This window comes from Erinaceus europaeus, chromosome 15 (genome assembly GCF_950295315.1).
Source record: "Erinaceus europaeus chromosome 15, mEriEur2.1, whole genome shotgun sequence".
NCBI classification, from domain to species: Eukaryota; Metazoa; Chordata; class Mammalia; order Eulipotyphla; family Erinaceidae; genus Erinaceus; species Erinaceus europaeus.
Window position 1 is genome coordinate 92,817,512 of NC_080176.1, and position 19,497 is coordinate 92,837,008.

Genomic DNA, 19,497 nt, shown 5'->3' on the forward strand with positions numbered 1-19,497 from the left:
TCACACTCAGAGAGATTCCCAGAAGTAGGCTTGCATGAGTGTCCCATACAATGTCGCTCTGCTTGCAGGAAGCACAAACTCCCCGGGCCCTTGCTATGGACAGACAAAAAAAGATGGATGCCTCCATTGGCCAAATTAGGGGCTTCCAGTCAAGATCACAGCCCCGCCCCTCACCTGAGGGCCTGGCTGCTGCTAATCAAGGCAATTGGAAACACCTTTTACACTTGGGCCCTGAGGACATACTCAGGAATCCCTCCAGGAGCTAGCAGGCTGGAAGACCTCCTGACCCCTGGATAGCTGTGCTCCTAGTTGGGCGGCCCTTCTGGCCAGTGGTGAAAATATTCCCTAGATACAAGAAAGAACTTCAGGTTTCAAAGGGATTTGAAACACCATGAGGCACTTGGAAAAGACATTTCACAGCCATCAAAACACCCTCTTTCTGAACACTGGAAGCTTCCGTTTTGCATGGGAAATCTGGACACTGGTGTGGCCATCAGTACCACAGATCCTTTCCATTTGGCTTAATAGAGGGAAAGCACAGTGTGTGTGCCAGGGGGATCGAGTTTCACTTCCCTTGACCGGGGCTCTCATGGAATAAGGACAAGGATGCTGTGCAGGAAGGTGAGGAGGGCTGCATTGAGGCTGAGTGTCAGCCTCAGGGCCCTGGAGAATGGCAGTCAAGCACAGAGGGCCTGGACAGCTGCAGCTGGAGATGGACATATGCCTGGAACCTGCAGCAGCAACGCTGTCTCCGCAGTTCCCCTCTGTACTACACCATGTGCAGGAGACTAAATAATCCAAAGGGCAAAGAAAGGAAAATTTCAACACCAGGAAGGCTGAGTTCACGATGCATGCACTGACTTCCAGTAAGGGCCCAGTGAAGAAGGCACGTAGAGACAGTCAGAGAGACAGAATGACAGAGACAGACAAGGACTGAAATTCTGGCCCTGTGTTGATCAGTGCCAGAGCACTGAAGACAAACCCTCCATGCCCATGCATACTTCTTACAAGTGGCATTGCTATTTTATGTTTGTGAGGAAAGGTAACACTTAGAACATCTAGGTCTTAGCCACTCTGAGAAGCAACCCTTGGCCGGCAGCCCACTCTCCCAAACTGCCCTCGCCTCTCCAAATTCGAAGTAGTCATAGTGATGCTCCAGCCAAGATGCAGGCTGGCGTATTGCATCTCCCTGGTCCAGCCTCAGCCTGTCCTGTGTGCAGGGAACTGCACTATGTCTATTTCTTCTTTGATTTACAGTTTTGGGATAAGACTCGGTGGACAAAAAGAGCAAGAGGGAAGTAGATGATTTGGCAGTGGTAGTTTGTGCTGAGAGAGATTTGTAGAGTGATATACGATATGGCTCTGTGAGATGTCTCTCATGACTGTGGCTCAGAAGGGCCAGGTGTATCCACATTGCTACCCTAATCCAGAGCTGTGCAGGTCTCTAGCTAAAAAATATTTTCAGACCTCTACATGTTACATTCATATATATATAGAGAGAGAGAGATAGAGAGAGAGAGAGAAAGAGAGAGAGAGACACTGATGTAGTCATTTTCTACAATGGATTCGATGTGACATTCACACAATTGATTGCTAAAACCTGGAGAGAAACTCTGCATCAGGACAAGAATTGTCCAAAGGAATAAAATCTCCAAATCATTAGCTATATGCAGCTCCAACGGGACCGAGCGAAAAAGGCTCAAGAAGGAACTCATCCAGGAGACTCTCCACATGGACAGGCACCACAGGTTTCCTAGTCTGGCAACACAAACAGGGCAGCTGCTAGTTCCCAGTGCAAGCCTCAGGGCAAAAACCTCTCCCACTTCAGTGTCTTTACATCTGAAAAGAAGAAAAGTGACCAAGGGCCAAGGAGAGCTGCCCTGGTGTCAATATTGAGCTGTAAATCAGAATGTGCCAAGTGTTTTGCACAAAATCACCTGGGCCACAGTGATTCTGTTGTTCTCTCTCTCTCTCTCTCTCTCTCCCTCCCTCAGACACACACACACACACACACACACACAAATCCACAGAGGCACCGGCACAAATGGAGTTATACACATGCGCACTGGACAGCTTCTGCAAGGCAGGGCCCTGGGCTGAACCCTGCTTCGCATTTCCTGGAAGCACGCCCAGCCTTTTAAGGCCAGCTCTGAGCTCCCATTGGCGGGATTCCTTCAGAAGGCCCGCCCACAGGGCGCCAGCCAGGCTCTGATAGGCCAGAGGCCTAGGCCACGCCCAGAACCCCACCAGCAATCTCATTGGCCAGTGTGCTTGGACACGCCCAGGAGGGTCCAGGCCCCTAGTCAGTGATTGGCCAGCGGCCTTGAGCACCGCCCACACGGCCCTGCAGCACGCCGATTGGGCAGCCTCCGGAAGGCCCGCCCACCAGCCACTTCCGCTCGACTCTGATTGGCCTGGTGTCCCAGGGACACGCCCCCAGCCAGCCTTCTCTTGGCTCCCATTGGCGGGCTGCTGTCTGAGGGGCGCCCTCTGATAGGCCAGTTCCTAAGGCACGCCCAGGAAGGTCACCGCCCTTGCCCCATGATTGGCCAGCCTCCTGGCCTCCGCCCACGAGGCCCGCCCCAGGCACTCATTGGACAGCCTCCCGAGGGCCCGCCCCCCAGGCACTTCCGGTGGACCCTGATTGGCTGACCTCCAGGGGTACGCCCACCCAGAGCCAGCACCCAGGCTCTCATTGGTGGGCTGCTCTCTGAGGCCCGCCCACGCAACTCCTCCTCTGTTCTCATTGGCCAGCTCTTGCTTCACGCCCCTGAGGGTGATGTTCCTCCTCTCTGATTGGCCAGCTGTCTCTATGAATACCCACTGGGCCCTCCCCTCAGGCTCATTGGGCACGGGCTCTGAGGCCCGCCCCCGGGGACTTTCTGCCATCCTCTGAAGGCCCTGTTTCTGCAAACACGACCCCCACAGCTCCTGTCTGGGCCCATCCTTAGGACACTGCCTGCCTGCGCTAGGCTGGCCATGCTCTTGGGGCACACCCAGAAACACTGTCGCCACTCTCCTAGCCCAGTGCCTCAGGGCACTTGCCCCATGGAGCCTTAGTCCCGCCCTGGTGCTGCCCTCTTGTGGACACCCAGCAGAATGCAGCTGAGCACAGGGATTCACAAGCTCCCAGTAGAGTCATCCCAGGCAAAGAGAGAAACCCCTTCCACTTGCAAAGCCAAATGGGGGATCCCCCCACCCCACAGGAAAGAACAGATGTCTAGGGCACTCTACGTCAATTTCAACCCTGCTGTCCACGGGCCACAATTCCTAGAGTTCTCCTCATTCCACAGAATCACTACACTCAACTATGGTCTTTGCCGCCACCTTGTGGACATACAGCAGAATGCAGCTGAGATCCCCATGCCACTCCTCTTTGAGTCTACCCAGAAAATTACACACAGCATGGGAATAGCAAAGGAAAGAACCCATCTGAGGACCACCTGGGAGAATGCACAACAGAGTCCACAACCCAATGTGCCAATTCATACTTGAAAAACCACTTGTGCAGTGGAAACTTCCTTTGTCATAACACAACCCAGTTCCTAAGTCCCTGTGTCAGGAATAAAGAAACAACAGCGGTAATCTTAACTGAAACACACTTATGCACACTTACACACACACACACACACACACACCTTCCCACAGAGACGTACACACTTGTCCCGAAAATAACTTGGATTGGAGTTGCTGTTTCGCACCCTAGCAAAAGGTCAAAGTTTCATGGGTGGAAGGGAGAAGTGTTAAGTTTCTGGCATATGAAGGTGAGAAATGCCTAGAGCAGATCCATAGTTACATGGACAACGAAGGGAGCATGGGTTGGAGGGACAGCTGGTGGAGCTGCCAGGGAACTATGTGGAATCCCAGGACCCTGTTTTGAGCCCCTGGTCACACTTACCCAGCTAGAGAAAAGCTGGGCTAGGGACAAATCAGAGCTGCAGATGTCTCTCTGTCTCTCTTCCTGCTTGGGCCCTGCTCTCTCAATTTATGACTGTTTGCTTCTCCTCAATAAGAAAGTTACAAAGGATGTACAGAAATACAGGGGTAGTGGGAAAAATTACCCCCCGTGCCCACTATTACATGGAACTGTTGACTGTAAACCATTCATCCCCCAAGAAAGAACAGAATAAATATTTGTGAGGTTAAAAACATTGTAGGTTAAATAGTGAACATTCTCTAGAGCCATGCAATACTAATCCATTGTGCATTGGATGTCAGTGTCAAAAACAGTGCAGTAGCAGTTGTAGTAGTGTGTAGTATCTGCAAAAGGAAATGTATTGTGTGTCAAAAGTTCCCTTCAATTATAAGAGAAAATCTATCAGGCAGAAGAAATGACCCCTCATGTGATATCGGACGAAATAAATAAATAAATAAATATGCAAATAAATGGGAATGATCTAAGAGGATTTGAAAAAAATAAAAAAATAAAAACAAACACCACAGGAAGACCTGATGACAGCAGAAATATAGAAAACATCTGCTGAGAAATAGAGGGCTGCTTCAAAAATTCCCTGACACACAGGGTCCAGTCAAATTACGAATTCCGAGAATGAAAAGAAACGCATACGATTTGAAGCTTACACTAGAAAATGGAGGCAAGTTCTGTGCTATGATAATTACAATAAGGATACTGATAGAAAGGCTATTGGAAATGCTCCTGGAAAGTTTATAATTTATAATTGTAGTGAATCCTGCTCCAACTATGTGACCAATTATTTATGAATAAGGAGGCTATTATAAATGCGGTAATTCTGCATTCAGATCAAATAAAAAGGTCAACAATTCTAAAAATGTCTGATATATATATATATATATATGTATATGTACATATATGTATGTGTATCTTTATTATCAACTATGAGGGATACTGGCATGGCTATGAGGAGACAGAGTATGGCTTGTGCCAGAGAGACTTACAAAGCTGAGGCTCCAGAAACCTAGGTGAAATCGCCAACAAAACAATCCAGAGCTCAGCTGAGCCCTGGTGACTCGCTTTGTATATCTGGGCCTGTCAGTCAAATAATATATAAGTAAAATATTAATGAGTGCAGACAGAGTGAGTGAGAGCCTGTGAGAGTCAGAGACAGAGAAGGCAAGAAGAGAAATAGAAGAGTTGGAAAGAGACCAGAAGTCCAAAAGCTCCCACTCTGTGTTCATACATGACAGGTTCAAACCTGGGTTGTCGAGATTGTAGGGCAGCAGTCTCCTGTCCACAGACCCCAGACAACCCCAGCCTTCACCATATGTGTGTAGTATTTACGACAGGATATGTATTGTGAGTGTAAACTTCCCTTCAATTATAAGAGAAAAATCTATCAAGCAGAAGAATGGACCCCTCATGTAATATAGAACCAAATAAATAAATAAATAAATAAATATGCAAATAAATGGGGGTTATCTAGGAGGATTTGAAACAAATGAAAAATAAAAACAAAAAGCACAAGAAGACCTGATGACAGCAGAAACATAGAAACCATCTGCTGAGAATCAAGGGCTGCTTCAAAAGTTCCGAGACCCTTCAGAGTCCAGGGAAATTAAGATTTCGGGAGAATGAAAAGAAACTCATATGTATTGAAGCTTACACTAGAGAAAGGAGGCAAGTTCTGTACTATGATAATTAAAATAAGGATGCTGATAGAAATGCTATTAGAAATGCTACTGGAAGGTTCTATTATTTATAATTGTATTGAATCCTGCTCCAACTATGTGGCCAATTAGTAGGGAAAAAGGAACCTGTTGTAAATGTGTGAATTCTGATTAAGATCAATTACATAGGTTGACAATTCTAAAAATGACAGAGATATATATGTATATTTATATATGTATATGGATGTATATCTTTATTATAAAGTCTGAGAGATACTGCCATGGATATGAGGAGACAGAATATGGCTTAAGTCAGAGAGACTTACCAATCAGAGGCTCCAGTAGCCTAGGTGAAATCACAAACAAACCCAGCCAGAGCTCAGCAGTGCTCTGGCCACTCTCTTTGTATATCTGGGCCTGTCAATAAAATAAGGATATAAGTAAAATATTCCTGAGTTCAGACAGAGTGAGAGAGAGCCTGTGAGAGTCAGAGACAGAGATGGCGAGAAGAGAAATAGAAGAGTTGGAAATAGACCAGAAGTCAAAAACCCCCTAGGCTGTGTTCATTCATGACAGGTTCAAACCTGGGTTGTAGAGATTGTCACGCAGCAGCTCTAATGCCCACAGACCCCAGACAACCCAAGCCTTCACCATATGTGTGTAGTATTTGCCCCAGGAAATGTATTGTGCATCAAAAGTTCCCTTCAGTTATAAGAGAAAATCTCTCAAGCAGAAGAAATGATGCCACATGTGATACCTGACTAAATAAATAAATATGCAAATAAATGGGGATGATCTAGGAGGACTTGAAACAATAAAAATAAATAAAGACAAAAACCACAAGAAGACCTGATGACAGCAGAAACATAGAAACCATCTGCTGAGAAACAGAGGGCTGCTTCAAAAATTCCCTAACACTTCAGGGTCCAGGGACATTAAGATTTCCGGAGAAAGAAAACAAACACATACGTATTGAAGCTTACACTAGAAAAAGGAGGGAAGATCTGGGCCATGATAATTACAATAAGGATGCTAATAGAAACACGATTAGAAATGCTACTGGAAGGTTCTATTATTTATAATTGTATTGAATCCTGCTCCAACTATATGGCCAATTATTTCAGAAAAACTAGGCTGTTATATATGTGGTAATTCTGAAAGAAGGTCAAATACATAGGTCGAACATTCTAAAAATGACAGATATATAAATCTATATGTATATATATACATGTATGTATATCTTTATTATAAACTCTGAGTGATACTGGCATGGAAATGAGGAGACAGAATATGGCTTGTGTCAGAAAGACTTACAAACTGAGGCTCCAGTAGCCTAGGTGAAATCGCCAACACAACAAGCCGGAGCTCAGCAGTGCTCTGGTAACTCTCTTTGTCTATCTGGGCCTGTCAGTAAAATAAGAATCTAAGTAAAATATTAATGAGTGAAGACAGAGTGTGTGAGAGCATGTGAGAGTTAGAGATAGAGAAGGCGAGAAGAGAAATAGATGAGTTGGAAAGAGACCAGAATTCAAAAACCTCCTACACTGTGTTCATTGATGACAGGTTCAAACCTGGCTTGTAGAGACTGTAAGGCAGCAGCTCTCATGCCCACAGACCCCAGACAGCCCCAGCCTTCACCATAGGCTCTACTACCAACCTGACCTGACAGTAATGTGTGTGTGTGTCTGTCTGTTTGTGTGTGTCTGTGTGTGCTCAGAGATCACCTGTAGTAGTCTCAGAGCATGGGTGGCAAAGGAGCAAGCCTCTCCTGCAACTTATGTACAGAGAACCTATCTGGTCAGGGCAAGCCAGCTAGCCCAGATTGTGGCTAAGCAAGAATGCATATGCAAAGGGACTCTCATGTCTCACTCTCCTGAGTTCCGAATCAATGCCATGCCTCACTATGATCCAAACACTGCCAATGGGGGAAGCTGGGGCACCCCTCAGAATTCAGGGGCTTGAGCCTGTCCAGTCACGTTTGGCTGCCTACTCAGCCTCCAGGCTCTCAGTCCACTGCTCAGGGCAGCAGATTACAAGCCCAGAAAGTACCCAGAAAGGGCTGTGTTTCCACTTAGATGGGAAGTGTGTTGAACCAAACAATAGTGGATGAACCCGGCCCCTTACACCTACCCTTTGGGTCCGGCTAAGGCAATTGCTCCTGTGGCCTCACATCCCTGATCATGGTGTCCTGGTGTCCACACATCACACTCAGAGAGATTCCCAGAAGTAGGCTTGCATGAGTGTCCCATACAATGTCGCTCTGCTTGCAGGAAGCACAAACTCCCCGGGCCCTTGCTATGGACAGACAAAAAAAGATGGATGCCTCCATTGGCCAAATTAGGGGCTTCCAGTCAAGATCACAGCCCCGCCCCTCACCTGAGGGCCTGGCTGCTGCTAATCAAGGCAATTGGAAACACCTTTTACACTTGGGCCCTGAGGACATACTCAGGAATCCCTCCAGGAGCTAGCAGGCTGGAAGACCTCCTGACCCCTGGATAGCTGTGCTCCTAGTTGGGCGGCCCTTCTGGCCAGTGGTGAAAATATTCCCTAGATACAAGAAAGAACTTCAGGTTTCAAAGGGATTTGAAACACCATGAGGCACTTGGAAAAGACATTTCACAGCCATCAAAACACCCTCTTTCTGAACACTGGAAGCTTCCGTTTTGCATGGGAAATCTGGACACTGGTGTGGCCATCAGTACCACAGATCCTTTCCATTTGGCTTAATAGAGGGAAAGCACAGTGTGTGTGCCAGGGGGATCGAGTTTCACTTCCCTTGACCGGGGCTCTCATGGAATAAGGACAAGGATGCTGTGCAGGAAGGTGAGGAGGGCTGCATTGAGGCTGAGTGTCAGCCTCAGGGCCCTGGAGAATGGCAGTCAAGCACAGAGGGCCTGGACAGCTGCAGCTGGAGATGGACATATGCCTGGAACCTGCAGCAGCAACGCTGTCTCCGCAGTTCCCCTCTGTACTACACCATGTGCAGGAGACTAAATAATCCAAAGGGCAAAGAAAGGAAAATTTCAACACCAGGAAGGCTGAGTTCACGATGCATGCACTGACTTCCAGTAAGGGCCCAGTGAAGAAGGCACGTAGAGACAGTCAGAGAGACAGAATGACAGAGACAGACAAGGACTGAAATTCTGGCCCTGTGTTGATCAGTGCCAGAGCACTGAAGACAAACCCTCCATGCCCATGCATACTTCTTACAAGTGGCATTGCTATTTTATGTTTGTGAGGAAAGGTAACACTTAGAACATCTAGGTCTTAGCCACTCTGAGAAGCAACCCTTGGCCGGCAGCCCACTCTCCCAAACTGCCCTCGCCTCTCCAAATTCGAAGTAGTCATAGTGATGCTCCAGCCAAGATGCAGGCTGGCGTATTGCATCTCCCTGGTCCAGCCTCAGCCTGTCCTGTGTGCAGGGAACTGCACTATGTCTATTTCTTCTTTGATTTACAGTTTTGGGATAAGACTCGGTGGACAAAAAGAGCAAGAGGGAAGTAGATGATTTGGCAGTGGTAGTTTGTGCTGAGAGAGATTTGTAGAGTGATATACGATATGGCTCTGTGAGATGTCTCTCATGACTGTGGCTCAGAAGGGCCAGGTGTATCCACATTGCTACCCTAATCCAGAGCTGTGCAGGTCTCTAGCTAAAAAATATTTTCAGACCTCTACATGTTACATACATATATATATATAGAGAGAGAGATAGAGAGAGAGAGAGAAAGAGAGAGAGAGACACTGATGTAGTCATTTTCTACAATGGATTCGATGTGACATTCACACAATTGATTGCTAAAACCTGGAGAGAAACTCTGCATCAGGACAAGAATTGTCCAAAGGAATAAAATCTCCAAATCATTAGCTATATGCAGCTCCAACGGGACCGAGCGAAAAAGGCTCAAGAAGGAACTCATCCAGGAGACTCTCCACATGGACAGGCACCACAGGTTTCCTAGTCTGGCAACACAAACAGGGCAGCTGCTAGTTCCCAGTGCAAGCCTCAGGGCAAAAACCTCTCCCACTTCAGTGTCTTTACATCTGAAAAGAAGAAAAGTGACCAAGGGCCAAGGAGAGCTGCCCTGGTGTCAATATTGAGCTGTAAATCAGAATGTGCCAAGTGTTTTGCACAAAATCACCTGGGCCACAGTGATTCTGTTGTTCTCTCTCTCTCTCTCTCTCTCTCCCTCCCTCAGACACACACACACACACACACACACACACAAATCCACAGAGGCACCGGCACAAATGGAGTTATACACATGCGCACTGGACAGCTTCTGCAAGGCAGGGCCCAGGGCTGAACCCTGCTTCGCATTTCCTGGAAGCACGCCCAGCCTTTTAAGGCCAGCTCTGAGCTCCCATTGGCGGGATTCCTTCAGAAGGCCCGCCCACAGGGCGCCAGCCAGGCTCTGATAGGCCAGAGGCCTAGGCCACGCCCAGAACCCCACCAGCAATCTCATTGGCCAGTGTGCTTGGACACGCCCAGGAGGGTCCAGGCCCCTAGTCAGTGATTGGCCAGCAGCCTTGAGCACCGCCCACACGGCCCTGCAGCACGCTGATTGGGCAGCCTCCGGAAGGCCCGCCCCCCAGCCACTTCCGCTCGACTCTGATTGGCCTGGTGTCCCAGGGACACGCCCCCAGCCAGCCTTCTCTTGGCTCCCATTGGCGGGCTGCTGTCTGAGGGGCGCCCTCTGATAGGCCAGTTCCTAAGGCACGCCCAGGAAGGTCACCGCCCTTGCCCCATGATTGGCCAGCCTCCTGGCCTCCGCCCACGAGGCCCGCCCCAGGCACTCATTGGACAGCCTCCCGAGGGCCCGCCCCCCAGGCACTTCCGGTGGACCCTGATTGGCTGACCTCCAGGGGTACGCCCACCCAGAGCCAGCACCCAGGCTCTCATTGGTGGGCTGCTCTCTGAGGCCCGCCCACGCAACTCCTCCTCTGTTCTCATTGGCCAGCTCTTGCTTCACGCCCCTGAGGGTGATGTTCCTCCTCTCTGATTGGCCAGCTGTCTCTATGAATACCCACTGGGCCCTCCCCTCAGGCTCATTGGGCACGGGCTCTGAGGCCCGCCCCCGGGGACTTTCTGCCATCCTCTGAAGGCCCTGTTTCTGCAAACACGACCCCCACAGCTCCTGTCTGGGCCCATCCTTAGGACACTGCCTGCCTGCGCTAGGCTGGCCATGCTCTTGGGGCACACCCAGAAACACTGTCGCCACTCTCCTAGCCCAGTGCCTCAGGGCACTTGCCCCATGGAGCCTTAGTCCCGCCCTGGTGCTGCCCTCTTGTGGACACCCAGCAGAATGCAGCTGAGCACAGGGATTCACAAGCTCCCAGTAGAGTCATCCCAGGCAAAGAGAGAAACCCCTTCCACTTGCAAAGCCAAATGGGGGATCCCCCCACCCCACAGGAAAGAACAGATGTCTAGGGCACTCTACGTCAATTTCAACCCTGCTGTCCACGGGCCACAATTCCTAGAGTTCTCCTCATTCCACAGAATCACTACACTCAACTATGGTCTTTGCCGCCACCTTGTGGACATACAGCAGAATGCAGCTGAGATCCCCATGCCACTCCTCTTTGAGTCTACCCAGAAAATTACACACAGCATGGGAATAGCAAAGGAAAGAACCCATCTGAGGACCACCTGGGAGAATGCACAACAGAGTCCACAACCCAATGTGCCAATTCATACTTGAAAAACCACTTGTGCAGTGGAAACTTCCTTTGTCATAACACAACCCAGTTCCTAAGTCCCTGTGTCAGGAATAAAGAAACAACAGCGGTAATCTTAACTGAAACACACTTATGCACACTTACACACACACACACACACACACACCTTCCCACAGAGACGTACACACTTGTCCCGAAAATAACTTGGATTGGAGTTGCTGTTTCGCACCCTAGCAAAAGGTCAAAGTTTCATGGGTGGAAGGGAGAAGTGTTAAGTTTCTGGCATATGAAGGTGAGAAATGCCTAGAGCAGATCCATAGTTACATGGACAACGAAGGGAGCATGGGTTGGAGGGACAGCTGGTGGAGCTGCCAGGGAACTATGTGGAATCCCAGGACCCTGTTTTGAGCCCCTGGTCACACTTACCCAGCTAGAGAAAAGCTGGGCTAGGGACAAATCAGAGCTGCAGATGTCTCTCTGTCTCTCTTCCTGCTTGGGCCCTGCTCTCTCAATTTATGACTGTTTGCTTCTCCTCAATAAGAAAGTTACAAAGGATGTACAGAAATACAGGGGTAGTGGGAAAAATTACCCCCCGTGCCCACTATTACATGGAACTGTTGACTGTAAACCATTCATCCCCCAAGAAAGAACAGAATAAATATTTGTGAGGTTAAAAACATTGTAGGTTAAATAGTGAACATTCTCTAGAGCCATGCAATACTAATCCATTGTGCATTGGATGTCAGTGTCAAAAACAGTGCAGTAGCAGTTGTAGTAGTGTGTAGTATCTGCAAAAGGAAATGTATTGTGTGTCAAAAGTTCCCTTCAATTATAAGAGAAAATCTATCAGGCAGAAGAAATGACCCCTCATGTGATATCGGACGAAATAAATAAATAAATAAATATGCAAATAAATGGGAATGATCTAAGAGGATTTGAAAAAAATAAAAAAATAAAAACAAACACCACAGGAAGACCTGATGACAGCAGAAATATAGAAAACATCTGCTGAGAAATAGAGGGCTGCTTCAAAAATTCCCTGACACACAGGGTCCAGGAAAATTACGAATTCCGAGAATGAAAAGAAACGCATACGATTTGAAGCTTACACTAGAAAATGGAGGCAAGTTCTGTGCTATGATAATTACAATAAGGATACTGATAGAAAGGCTATTGGAAATGCTCCTGGAAAGTTTATAATTTATAATTGTAGTGAATCCTGCTCCAACTATGTGACCAATTATTTATGAATAAGGAGGCTATTATAAATGCGGTAATTCTGCATTCAGATCAAATAAAAAGGTCAACAATTCTAAAAATGTCTGATATATATATATATATGTATGTATATGTACATATATGTATGTGTATCTTTATTATCAACTATGAGGGATACTGGCATGGCTATGAGGAGACAGAGTATGGCTTGTGCCAGAGAGACTTACAAAGCTGAGGCTCCAGAAACCTAGGTGAAATGGCCAACAAAACAATCCAGAGCTCAGCTGAGCCCTGGTGACTCGCTTTGTATATCTGGGCCTGTCAGTCAAATAATATATAAGTAAAATATTAATGAGTGCAGACAGAGTGAGTGAGAGCCTGTGAGAGTCAGAGACAGAGAAGGCAAGAAGAGAAATAGAAGAGTTGGAAAGAGACCAGAAGTCCAAAAGCTCCCACTCTGTGTTCATACATGACAGGTTCAAACCTGGGTTGTCGAGATTGTAGGGCAGCAGTCTCCTGTCCACAGACCCCAGACAACCCCAGCCTTCACCATATGTGTGTAGTATTTACGACAGGATATGTATTGTGAGTGTAAACTTCCCTTCAATTATAAGAGAAAAATCTATCAAGCAGAAGAATGGACCCCTCATGTAATATAGAACCAAATAAATAAATAAATAAATAAATATGCAAATAAATGGGGGTTATCTAGGAGGATTTGAAACAAATGAAAAATAAAAACAAAAAGCACAAGAAGACCTGATGACAGCAGAAACATAGAAACCATCTGCTGAGAATCAAGGGCTGCTTCAAAAGTTCCGAGACCCTTCAGAGTCCAGGGAAATTAAGATTTCGGGAGAATGAAAAGAAACTCATATGTATTGAAGCTTACACTAGAGAAAGGAGGCAAGTTCTGTACTATGATAATTAAAATAAGGATGCTGATAGAAATGCTATTAGAAATGCTACTGGAAGGTTCTATTATTTATAATTGTATTGAATCCTGCTCCAACTATGTGGCCAATTAGTAGGGAAAAAGGAACCTGTTGTAAATGTGTGAATTCTGATTAAGATCAATTACATAGGTTGACAATTCTAAAAATGACAGAGATATATATGTATATTTATATATGTATATGGATGTATATCTTTATTATAAAGTCTGAGAGATACTGCCATGGATATGAGGAGACAGAATATGGCTTAAGTCAGAGAGACTTACCAATCAGAGGCTCCAGTAGCCTAGGTGAAATCACAAACAAACCCAGCCAGAGCTCAGCAGTGCTCTGGCCACTCTCTTTGTATATCTGGGCCTGTCAATAAAATAAGGATATAAGTAAAATATTCCTGAGTTCAGACAGAGTGAGAGAGAGCATGTGAGAGTCAGAGACAGAGATGGCGAGAAGAGAAATAGAAGAGTTGGAAATAGACCAGAAGTCAAAAACCCCCTAGGCTGTGTTCATTCATGACAGGTTCAAACCTGGGTTGTAGAGATTGTCACGCAGCAGCTCTAATGCCCACAGACCCCAGACAACCCAAGCCTTCACCATATGTGTGTAGTATTTGCCCCAGGAAATGTATTGTGCATCAAAAGTTCCCTTCAGTTATAAGAGAAAATCTCTCAAGCAGAAGAAATGATGCCACATGTGATACCTGACTAAATAAATAAATATGCAAATAAATGGGGATGATCTAGGAGGACTTGAAACAATAAAAATAAATAAAGACAAAAACCACAAGAAGACCTGATGACAGCAGAAACATAGAAACCATCTGCTGAGAAACAGAGGGCTGCTTCAAAAATTCCCTAACACTTCAGGGTCCAGGGACATTAAGATTTCCGGAGAAAGAAAACAAACACATACGTATTGAAGCTTACACTAGAAAAAGGAGGGAAGATCTGGGCCATGATAATTACAATAAGGATGCTAATAGAAACACGATTAGAAATGCTACTGGAAGGTTCTATTATTTATAATTGTATTGAATCCTGCTCCAACTATATGGCCAATTATTTCAGAAAAACTAGGCTGTTATAAATGTGGTAATTCTGAAAGAAGGTCAAATACATAGGTCGAACATTCTAAAAATGACAGATATATAAATCTATATGTATATATATACATGTATGTATATCTTTATTATAAACTCTGAGTGATACTGGCATGGAAATGAGGAGACAGAATATGGCTTGTGTCAGAAAGACTTACAAACTGAGGCTCCAGTAGCCTAGGTGAAATCGCCGACACAACAAGCCAGAGATCAGCAGTGCTCTGGTAACTCTCTTTGTCTATCTGGGTCTGTCAGTAAAATAAGAATGAAGTAAAATATTAATGAGTGAAGACAGAGTGTGTGAGAGCATGTGAGAGTTAGAGATAGAGAAGGCGAGAAGAGAAAGAGATGAGTTGGAAAGAGACCAGAATTCAAAAACCTCCTACACTGTGTTCATTGATGACAGGTTCAAACCTGGCTTGTAGAGATTGTAAGGCAGCAGCTCTCATGCCCACAGACCCCAGACAGCCCCAGCCTTCACCATAGGCTCTACTACCAACCTGACAGTAATGTGTGTGTGTGTGTGTGTCTATCTGTCTGTCTGTTTGTGTGTGTCTGTGTGTGCTCAGAGATCACCTGTAGTAGTCTCAGAGCATGGGTGGCAAAGGAGCAAGCCTCTCCTGCAACTTATGTACAGAGAACCTATCTGGTCAGGGCAAGCCAGCTAGCCCAGATTGTGGCTAAGCAAGAATGCATATGCAAAGGGACTCTCATGTCTCACTCTCCTGAGTTCCGAATCAATGCCATGCCTCACTATGATCCAAACACTGCCAATGGGGGAAGCTGGGGCACCCCTCAGAATTCAGGGGCTTGAGCCTGTCCAGTCACGTTTGGCTGCCTACTCAGCCTCCAGGCTCTCAGTCCACTGCTCAGGGCAGCAGATTACAAGCCCAGAAAGTACCCAGAAAGGGCTGTGTTTCCACTTAGATGGGAAGTGTGTTGAACCAAACAATAGTGGATGAACCCGGCCCCTTACACCTACCCTTTGGGTCCGGCTAAGGCAATTGCTCCTGTGGCCTCACATCCCTGATCATGGTGTCCTGGTGTCCACACATCACACTCAGAGAGATTCCTAGAAGTAGGCTTGCATGAGTGTCCCATACAATGTCGCTCTGCTTGCAGGAAGCACAAACTCCCCGGGCCCTTGCTATGGACAGACAAAAAAAGATGGATGCCTCCATTGGCCAAATTAGGGGCTTCCAGTCAAGATCACAGCCCCGCCCCTCACCTGAGGGCCTGGCTGCTGCTAATCAAGGCAATTGGAAACACCTTTTACACTTGGGCCCTGAGGACATACTCAGGAATCCCTCCAGGAGCTAGCAGGCTGGAAGACCTCCTGACCCCTGGATAGCTGTGCTCCTAGTTGGGCGGCCCTTCTGGCCAGTGGTGAAAATATTCCCTAGATACAAGAAAGAACTTCAGGTTTCAAAGGGATTTGAAACACCATGAGGCACTTGGAAAAGACATTTCACAGCCATCAAAACACCCTCTTTCTGAACACTGGAAGCTTCCGTTTTGCATGGGAAATCTGGACACTGGTGTGGCCATCAGTACCACAGATCCTTTCCATTTGGCTTAATAGAGGGAAAGCACAGTGTGTGTGCCAGGGGGATCGAGTTTCACTTCCCTTGACCGGGGCTCTCATGGAATAAGGACAAGGATGCTGTGCAGGAAGGTGAGGAGGGCTGCATTGAGGCTGAGTGTCAGCCTCAGGGCCCTGGAGAATGGCAGTCAAGCACAGAGGGCCTGGACAGCTGCAGCTGGAGATGGACATATGCCTGGAACCTGCAGCAGCAACGCTGTCTCCGCAGTTCCCCTCTGTACTACACCATGTGCAGGAGACTAAATAATCCAAAGGGCAAAGAAAGGAAAATTTCAACACCAGGAAGGCTGAGTTCACGATGCATGCACTGACTTCCAGTAAGGGCCCAGTGAAGAAGGCACGTAGAGACAGTCAGAGAGACAGAATGACAGAGACAGACAAGGACTGAAATTCTGGCCCTGTGTTGATCAGTGCCAGAGCACTGAAGACAAACCCTCCATGCCCATGCATACTTCTTACAAGTGGCATTGCTATTTTAGGTTTGTGAGGAAAGGTAACACTTAGAACATCTAGGTCTTAGCCACTCTGAGAAGCAACCCTTGGCCGGCAGCCCACTCTCCCAAACTGCCCTCGCCTCTCCAAATTCGAAGTAGTCATAGTGATGCTCCAGCCAAGATGCAGGCTGGCATATTGCATCTCCCTGGTCCAGCCTCAGCCTGTCCTGTGTGCAGGGAACTGCACTATGTCTATTTCTTCTTTGATTTACAGTTTTGGGATAAGACTCGGTGGAGAAAAAGAGCAAGAGGGAAGTAGATGATTTGGCAGTGGTAGTTTGTGCTGAGAGAGATTTGTAGAGTGATATACGATATGGCTCTGTGAGATGTCTCTCATGACTGTGGCTCAGAAGGTCCAGGTGTATCCACAATGCTACCCTAATCCAGAGCTGTGCAGGTCTCTAGCTAAAAAATATTTTCAGACCTCTACATGTTACATACATATATATATAGAGAGAGAGAGATAGAGAGAGAGAGAGAAAGAGAGAGAGAGACACTGACGTAGTCATTTTCTACAATGGATTCGATGTGACATTCACACAATTGATTGCTAAAACCTGGAGAGAAACTTTGCATCAGGAAAAGAATTGTCCAAAGGAATAAAATCTCCAAATCATTAGCTATATGCAGCTCCAACGGGACCGAGCGAAAAAGGCTCGAGAAGGAACTCATCCAGGAGACTCTCCACATGGACAGGCACCACAGGTTTCCTAGTCTGGCAACACAAACAGGGCAGCTGCTAGTTCCCAGTGCAAGCCTCAGGGCAAAAACCTCTCCCTCTTCAGTGTCTTTACATCTGAAAAGAAGAAAAGTGACCAAGGGCCAAGGAGAGCTGCCCTGGTGTCAATATTGAGCTGTAAATCAGAATGTGCCAAGTTTTTGCACAAAATCACCTGTGCCACAGTGATTCTGTTGTTCTCTCTCTCTCTCCCTCCCTCAGACACACACACACACACACACACACACACAGAAATCCACAGAGGCACAGGCACAAACGGAGTTATACACATGCGCACTGGACAGCTTCTGCAAGGCAGGGCCCTGGGCTGAACCCTGCTTCGCATTTCCTGGAAGCACGCCCAGCCTTTTAAGGCCAGCTCTGAGCTCCCATTGGCGGGATTCCTTCAGAAGGCCCGCCCACAGGGCGCCAGCCAGGCTCTGATAGGCCAGAGGCCTAGGCCACGCCCAGAACCCCACCAGCAATCTCATTGGCCAGTGTGCTTGGACACGCCCAGGAGGGTCCAGGCCCCTAGTCAGTGATTGGCCAGCGGCCTTGAGCACCGCCCACACGGCCCTGCAGCACGCTGATTGGGCAGCCTCCGGAAGGCCCGCCCACCAGCCACTTCCGCTCGACTCTGATTGGCCTGGTGTCCCAGGGACACGCCCCCAGCCAGCCTTCTCTTGGCTCCCATTGGCGGGCTGCTGTCTGAAGGGCGCCCTCTGATAGGCCAGTTCCTAAGGCACGCCCAGGAAGGTCACCATCCTTGCCCCATGATTGGCCAGCCTCCTGGGCTCCGCCCACGAGGCCCGCCCCAGGCGCTCATTGGACAGCCTCCCGAGGGCCCGCCCCCCAGGCACTTCCGCTGGACCCTGATTGGCTGACCTCCAGGGGTACGCCCACCCAGAGCCAGCACCCAGGCTCTCATTGGTGGGCTGCTCTCTGAGGCCCGCCCACGCAACTCCTCCTCTGTTCTCATTGGCCAGCTCTTGCTTCACGCCCCTGAGGGTGACGTTCCTCCTCTCTGATTGGCCAGCTGTCTCTATGAATACCCACTGGGCCCTCCCCTCAGGCTAATTGGGCACGGGCTCTGAGGCCCGCCCCCGGGGACTTTCTGCCATCCTCTGAAGGCCCTGTTTCTGCAAACACGACCCCCACAGCTCCTGTCTGGGCCCATCCTTAGGACACTGCCTGCCTGCGCTAGGCTGGCCATGCTCTTGGGGCACACCCAGGAACACTGTCGCCACTCTCCTAGCCCAGTGCCTCAGGGCACTTGCCCCATGGAGCCTTAGTCCCGCCCTGGTGCTGCCCTCTTGTGGACACCCAGCAGAATGCAGCTGAACACAGGGATTCACAAGCTCCCAGTAGAGTCATCCCAGGCAAAGAGAGAAACCCCTTCCACTTGCAAAGCCAAATGGGGGATCCCCCCACCCCACAGGAAAGAACAGATGTCTAGGGCACTCTACGTCAATTTCAACCCTGCTGTCCACGGGCCACAATTCCTAGAGTTCTCCTCATTCCACAGAATCACTACACTCAACTATGGTCTTTGCCGCCACCTTGTGGACATACAGCAGAATGCAGCTGAGCTCCCCATGCCACTCCTCTTTGAGTCTACCCAGAAAATTACACACAGCATGGGAATAGCAAAGGAAAGAACCCATCTGAGGACCACCTGGGAGAATGCACAACAGAGTCCACAACCCAATGTGCCAATTCATACTTGAAAAACCACTTGTGCAGTGGAAACTTCCTTTGTCATAACACAACCCAGTTCCTAAGTCCCTGTGTCAGGAATAAAGAAACAACAGCGGTAATCTTAACTGAAACACACTTATGCACACTTACACACACACACACACACACACACACACACACACCTTCCCACAGAGACGTACACACTTGTCCCAAAAATAACTTGGATTGGAGTTGCTGTTTCGCACCCTAGCAAAAGTCAAAGTTTCATGGGTGGAAGGGAGAAGTGTTAAGTTTCTGGCATATGAAGGTGAGAAATGCCTAGAGCAGATCCATAGTTACATGGACAACGAAGGGAGCATGGGTTGGAGGGACAGCTGGTGGAGCTGCCAGGGAACTATGTGGAATCCCAGGACCCTGTTTTGAGCCCCTGGTCACACTTACCCAGCTAGAGA